Source organism: Ambystoma mexicanum, unplaced genomic scaffold (genome assembly GCF_040938575.1).
Source record: "Ambystoma mexicanum isolate Mex_15411 unplaced genomic scaffold, UKY_AmexF1_1 Mex_scaf10, whole genome shotgun sequence".
Taxonomy (NCBI): Eukaryota; Metazoa; Chordata; class Amphibia; order Caudata; family Ambystomatidae; genus Ambystoma; species Ambystoma mexicanum.
The window spans coordinates 2,300,001-2,305,000 of NW_027182325.1; the positions used below are offsets into that span (position 1 = coordinate 2,300,001).

The 5,000-nt window shown below is 47.5% G+C and overlaps 12 non-coding genes and 6 pseudogenes across 12 annotated transcripts in view; all 18 read left to right on the forward strand.

The window, feature by feature from the left end:
* Window positions 1-117, forward strand: part of LOC138540733 (5S ribosomal RNA) — a 119-nt gene extending 2 nt beyond the window's left edge. Inside the window, exon 1 of the ribosomal RNA XR_011288769.1 lies at window positions 1-117. This exon is cut by the window's left edge and continues 2 nt beyond it. This is a non-coding gene — a ribosomal RNA (5S ribosomal RNA).
* Window positions 118-223: 106 nt separating this feature from the next.
* On the forward strand, window positions 224-342 carry LOC138542738 (5S ribosomal RNA). The gene has a single exon (XR_011290534.1). It is a non-coding gene; the product is annotated as a 5S ribosomal RNA (ribosomal RNA).
* Window positions 343-448: 106 nt separating this feature from the next.
* Window positions 449-557, forward strand: LOC138544439 (5S ribosomal RNA; annotated as a pseudogene).
* A 106-nt stretch (window positions 558-663) lies between these two features.
* On the forward strand, window positions 664-772 carry LOC138543899 (5S ribosomal RNA; annotated as a pseudogene).
* A 106-nt stretch (window positions 773-878) lies between these two features.
* Window positions 879-997, forward strand: LOC138540760 (5S ribosomal RNA). The gene has a single exon (XR_011288795.1). It is a non-coding gene; the product is annotated as a 5S ribosomal RNA (ribosomal RNA).
* A 106-nt stretch (window positions 998-1,103) lies between these two features.
* LOC138544619 (5S ribosomal RNA) lies at window positions 1,104-1,212 on the forward strand (annotated as a pseudogene).
* Window positions 1,213-1,676: 464 nt separating this feature from the next.
* On the forward strand, window positions 1,677-1,795 carry LOC138538785 (5S ribosomal RNA). The gene has a single exon (XR_011286872.1). It is a non-coding gene; the product is annotated as a 5S ribosomal RNA (ribosomal RNA).
* A 106-nt stretch (window positions 1,796-1,901) lies between these two features.
* On the forward strand, window positions 1,902-2,020 carry LOC138541983 (5S ribosomal RNA). The gene has a single exon (XR_011289975.1). It is a non-coding gene; the product is annotated as a 5S ribosomal RNA (ribosomal RNA).
* Window positions 2,021-2,126: 106 nt separating this feature from the next.
* Window positions 2,127-2,245, forward strand: LOC138550347 (5S ribosomal RNA). Its single transcript, XR_011294101.1, has one exon. It is a non-coding gene; the product is annotated as a 5S ribosomal RNA (ribosomal RNA).
* A 106-nt stretch (window positions 2,246-2,351) lies between these two features.
* Window positions 2,352-2,470, forward strand: LOC138548052 (5S ribosomal RNA). The gene has a single exon (XR_011291868.1). It is a non-coding gene; the product is annotated as a 5S ribosomal RNA (ribosomal RNA).
* A 106-nt stretch (window positions 2,471-2,576) lies between these two features.
* Window positions 2,577-2,685, forward strand: LOC138546493 (5S ribosomal RNA; annotated as a pseudogene).
* Window positions 2,686-3,148: 463 nt separating this feature from the next.
* LOC138549630 (5S ribosomal RNA) lies at window positions 3,149-3,267 on the forward strand. The gene has a single exon (XR_011293407.1). It is a non-coding gene; the product is annotated as a 5S ribosomal RNA (ribosomal RNA).
* Window positions 3,268-3,373: 106 nt separating this feature from the next.
* LOC138544189 (5S ribosomal RNA) lies at window positions 3,374-3,482 on the forward strand (annotated as a pseudogene).
* Window positions 3,483-3,588: 106 nt separating this feature from the next.
* On the forward strand, window positions 3,589-3,707 carry LOC138549632 (5S ribosomal RNA). The gene has a single exon (XR_011293409.1). It is a non-coding gene; the product is annotated as a 5S ribosomal RNA (ribosomal RNA).
* A 105-nt stretch (window positions 3,708-3,812) lies between these two features.
* On the forward strand, window positions 3,813-3,921 carry LOC138543591 (5S ribosomal RNA; annotated as a pseudogene).
* Window positions 3,922-4,385: 464 nt separating this feature from the next.
* On the forward strand, window positions 4,386-4,504 carry LOC138538786 (5S ribosomal RNA). The gene has a single exon (XR_011286873.1). It is a non-coding gene; the product is annotated as a 5S ribosomal RNA (ribosomal RNA).
* A 106-nt stretch (window positions 4,505-4,610) lies between these two features.
* Window positions 4,611-4,729, forward strand: LOC138541006 (5S ribosomal RNA). The gene has a single exon (XR_011289026.1). It is a non-coding gene; the product is annotated as a 5S ribosomal RNA (ribosomal RNA).
* Window positions 4,730-4,835: 106 nt separating this feature from the next.
* LOC138550348 (5S ribosomal RNA) lies at window positions 4,836-4,954 on the forward strand. Its single transcript, XR_011294103.1, has one exon. It is a non-coding gene; the product is annotated as a 5S ribosomal RNA (ribosomal RNA).
* The last annotated feature ends 46 nt before the right edge of the window (window positions 4,955-5,000 follow it).

The following is a 5,000-nucleotide window of genomic DNA, read 5'->3' on the forward strand; positions in this document are numbered from 1 at the left end:
CTATGGCCACACCACACTGAATGCACCCGATCTTGTCTGATCTCGGAAGTTAAGCAGTGTTAGGCCTAGTTAGTACCTGGATGGGAGACCGCCTGGGAATACCAGGTGCTGTAGGCTTTTTTGTGCTCCAAGTTCAGGAAGTGAGCCCTTTCTCAATTGCCTTTCAAAACTGCAAGGTCTAGCCGACTAGATGCTTAAAAGTACAAAACTCACTAGGCCCAGAGCCTACGGCCACACCACACTGAATGCGCCTGATCTCGTCTGATCTCAGAAGCTAAGCAGTGTCGGGCCTAGTTAGTACCTGGATGGGAGACCGCCTGGGAATACCAGGTGCTGTAGGCTTTTTTGTACTCCAAGTTCAGGAAGTGAGCCATTTCTCAATTGCCTTTCAAAACTGCAAGGTCTAGCCGACTAGATGCTTAAAAGTACAAAACTCACAAGGCCCAGACCCTACGGCCACACCACACTGAATGCGCCCGATCTCGGAAGCTAAGCAGTGTCGGGCCTCGTTAGTATCTGGATGGGAGACCGCCTGGGAATACCAGGTGCTGTAGGCTTTTTTGTGCTCCAAGTTCAGGAAGTGAGCCATTTCTCAATTGCCTTTCAAAACTGCAAGGTCTAGCTGACTAGATGCTTAAAAGTACAAAACTCACTAGGCCCAGAGCCTACGGCCACACCACACTGATTGCGTCTGATCTCGGAAGCTAAGCAGTGTCGGGCCTAGTTAGTACCTGGATGGGAGACCACCTGGGAATACCAGGTGCTGTAGGCTTTTTTGTGCTCCAAGTTCAGGAAGTGAGCCATTTCACAATTGCCTTTCAAAACTGCAAGGTCTAGCCGACTAGATGCTTAAAAGTACAAAACTCACTAAGCCCAGAGCCTTCGGCCACACCACACTGAATGCGCCCGATCTCATCTGATCTCAGAAGCTAAGCAGTGTCGGGCCTAGTTAGTACCTGGATGGGAGACCGCCTGGGAATACCAGGTGCTGTAGGCTTTTTTGTGCTCCAAGTTCAGGAAGTGAGCCATTTCACAATTGCCTTTCAAAACTGCAAGGTCTAGCCGACTAGATGCTTAAAAGTACAAAACTCACTAGGCCCAGAGCCTACGGCCACACCACACTGAATGCGCCCGATCTCAGAAGCTAAGCAGGGTCGGGCCTAGTTAGTACTTGGATGGGAGACTGCCTGGGAATACCAGGTGCTGTAGGCTTTTTTTGTGCTCCATGATTAGTAATTGCGCAACTTCTCAATTATTTTTCAAATTTGGTATGTTTCCAAAATAATTGTATCCCGTTTTATAGCGGAAATGTTGGACAACATCATGAGGGCTGGAGCTACCTTTTTACATAGAATTAGCATACAGGTAGTGTGTTCATGGGTAATAAATCGACTTTCACATGTAATGCAGTACAGAGAATATTGAGTCCTTCAAGAGGCATGAAAGAAAACCATTATTGTGTTGATTGTTCTCTCCACCTCCCTGCAACAGACACAGGATGGATGAATTAAAGTTATCCTACCAGACATAGGAGTCCTGAATGGGCCCACCAGTCTTATATATCTCGCCTGATCGAGCCTGATCGAGCGATGAGCGTGGTATCATGTTGCAAGTGGCTGCATGGCTTAGCTTACTAAATGCAAATGCATAAGAGTAATATTCTTAGCATTCCTAGAGCCTACGGCCACACCACACTGAATGCACCCGATCTCGACTGATCTCGGAAGTTAAGCAGTGTCAGGCCTAGTTAGTACCTGGATGGGAGACCGCCTGGGAATACCAGGTGCTGTAGGCTTTTTTGTGCTCCAAGTTCAGGAAGTGAGCCCTTTCTCAATTGCCTTTTAAAACTGCAAGGTCTAGCCGACTAGATGCTTAAAAGTACAAAACTCACTAGGCCCAGAGCCTACGGCCACACCACACTGAATGTGCCTGATCTCGTCTGATCTCAGAAGCTAAGCAGTGTCGGGTCTAGTTAGTACCTGGATGGAAGACCGCCTGGGAATACCAGGTGCTGTAGGCTTTTTTGTACTCCAAGTTCAGGAAGTGAGCCATTTCTCAATTGCCTTTCAAAACTGCAAGGTCTAGCCGACTAGATGCTTAAAAGTACAAAACTCACAAGAACCAGAGCCTACGGCCACACCACACTGAATGCGCCCGATCTCGTCTGATCTCGGAAGCTAAGCAGTGTCGGGCCTCGTTAGTACCTGGATGGGAGACCGCCTGGGAATACCAGGTGCTGTAGGCTTTTTTGTGCTCCAAGTTCAGGAAGTGAGCCATTTCTCAATTGCCTTTCAAAACTGCAAGGTCTAGCTGACTAGATGCTTAAAAGTACAAAACTCACTAGGCCCAGAGCCTACGGCCACACCACACTGATTGCGCCCGATCTCGTCTGATCTCGGAAGCTAAGCAGTGTCGGGCCTAGTTAGTACCTGGATGGGAGACCACCTGGGAATACCAGGTGCTGTAGGCTTTTTTGTGCTCCAAGTTCAGGAAGTGAGCCATTTCACAATTGCCTTTCAAAACTGCAAGGTCTAGCCGACTAGATGCTTAAAAGTACAAAACTCACTAGACCCAGAGCCTACGGCCACACCACACTGAATGTGCCCGATCTCGGAAGCTAAGCAGGGTCAGGCCTAGTTAGTACCTGGATGGGAGACTGCCTGGGAATACCAGGTGCTGTAGGCTTTTTTGTGCTCCATGATTAGTAATTGCGCAACTTCTCAATTATTTTTCAAATTTGGTATGTTTCCAAAATAATTGTATCCCGTTTTATAGCGGAAATGTTGGACAACATCATGAGGGCTGGAGCTACCTTTTTACATAGAATTAGCATACAGGTAGTGTGTTCATGGGTAATAAATCGACTTTCACATGTAATGCAGTACAGAGAATATTGAGTCCTTCAAGAGGCATGAAAGAAAACCATTATTGTGTTGATTGTTCTCTCCACCTCCCTGCAACAGACACAGGATGGATGAATTAAAGTTATCCTACCAGACATAGGAGTCCTGAATGGGCCCACCAGTCTTATATATCTCGCCTGATCGAGCCTGATCGAGCGATGAGCGTGGTATCATGTTGCAAGTGGCTGCATGGCTTAGCTTACTAAATGCAAATGCATAAGAGTAATATTCTTAGCATTCCTAGAGCCTACGGCCACACCACACTGAATGCACCCGATCTCGTCTGATCTCGGAAGTTAAGCAGTGTCAGGCCTAGTTAGTACCTGGATGGGAGACCGCATGGGAATACCAGGTGCTGTAGGCTTTTTTGTGCTCCAAGTTCAGGAAGTGAGCCCTTTCTCAATTGCCTTTTAAAACTGCAAGGTCTAGCCGACTAGATGCTTAAAAGTACAACACTCACTAGGCCCAGAGCCTACGGCCACACCACACTGAATGCGTCTGATCTCAGAAGCTAAGCAGTGTCAGGCCTAGTTAGTACCTGGATGGGAGACCGCCTGGGAATACCAGGTGCTGTAGGCTTTTTTGTACTCCAAGTTCAGGAAGTGAGCCAAATCTCAATTGCCTTTCAAAACTGCAAGGTCTAGCCGACTAGATGCTTAAAAGTACAAAACTCACTAGGCCCAGAGCCTACGGCCACACCACACTGAATGCGCCCGATCTCGTCTGGTCTCGGAAGCTAAGCAGTGTCGGGCCTAGTTAGTACCTGGATGGGAGACCACCTGGGAATACCAGGTGCTGTAGGCTTTTTTGTGCTCCAAGTTCAGGAAGTGAGCCATTTCACAATTGCCTTTCAAAACTGCAAGGTCTAGCCGACTAGATGCTTAAAAGTACAAACTCACTAGGCCCAGAGCCTACGGCCACACCACACTGAATGCGCCCGATCTCGGAAGCTAAGCAGGGTCGGGCCTAGTTAGTACCTGGATGGGAGACTGCCTGGGAATACCAGGTGCTGTAGGCTTTTTTTGTGCTCCATGATTAGTAATTGCGCAACTTCTCAATTATTTTTCAAATTTGGTATGTTTCCAAAATAATTGTATCCCGTTTTATAGCGGAAATGTTGGACAACATCATGAGGGCTGGAGCTACCTTTTTACATAGAATTAGCATACAGGTAGTGTGTTCATGGGTAATAAATCGACTTTCACATGTAATGCAGTACAGAGAATATTGAGTCCTTCAAGAGGCATGAAAGAAAACCATTATTGTGTTGATTGTTCTCTCCACCTCCCTGCAACAGACACAGGATGGATGAATTAAAGTTATCCTACCAGACATAGGAGTCCTGAATGGGCCCACCAGTCTTATATATCTCGCCTGATCGAGCCTGATCGAGCGATGAGCGTGGTATCATGTTGCAAGTGGCTGCATGGCTTAGCTTACTAAATGCAAATGCATAAGAGTAATATTCTTAGCATTCCTAGAGCCTACGGCCACACCACACTGAATGCACCCGATCTCGACTGATCTCGGAAGTTAAGCAGTGTCAGGCCTAGTTAGTACCTGGATGGGAGACCGCCTGGGAATACCAGGTGCTGTAGGCTTTTTTGTGCTCCAAGTTCAGGAAGTGAGCCCTTTCTCAATTGCCTTTTAAAACTGCAAGGTCTAGCCGACTAGATGCTTAAAAGTACAAAACTCACTAGGCTCAGAGCCTACGGCCACACCACACTGAATGTGCCTGATCTCGTCTGATCTCAGAAGCTAAGCAGTGTCGGGCCTAGTTAGTACCTGGATGGAAGACCGCTTGGGAATACCAGGTGCTGTAGGCTTTTTTGTACTCCAAGTTCAGGAAGTGAGCCATTTCTCAATTGCCTTTCAAAACTGCAAGGTCTAGCCGACTAGATGCTTAAAAGTACAAAACTCACAAGAACCAGAGCCTACGGCCACACCACACTGAATGCGCCCGATCTCGTCTGATCTCGGAAGCTAAGCAGTGTCGGGCCTCGTTAGTACCTGGATGGGAGACCGCCTGGGAATACCAGGTGCTGTAGGCTTTTTTGTGCTCCAAGTTCAGGAAGTGAGCCATTTCTCAATTGCCTT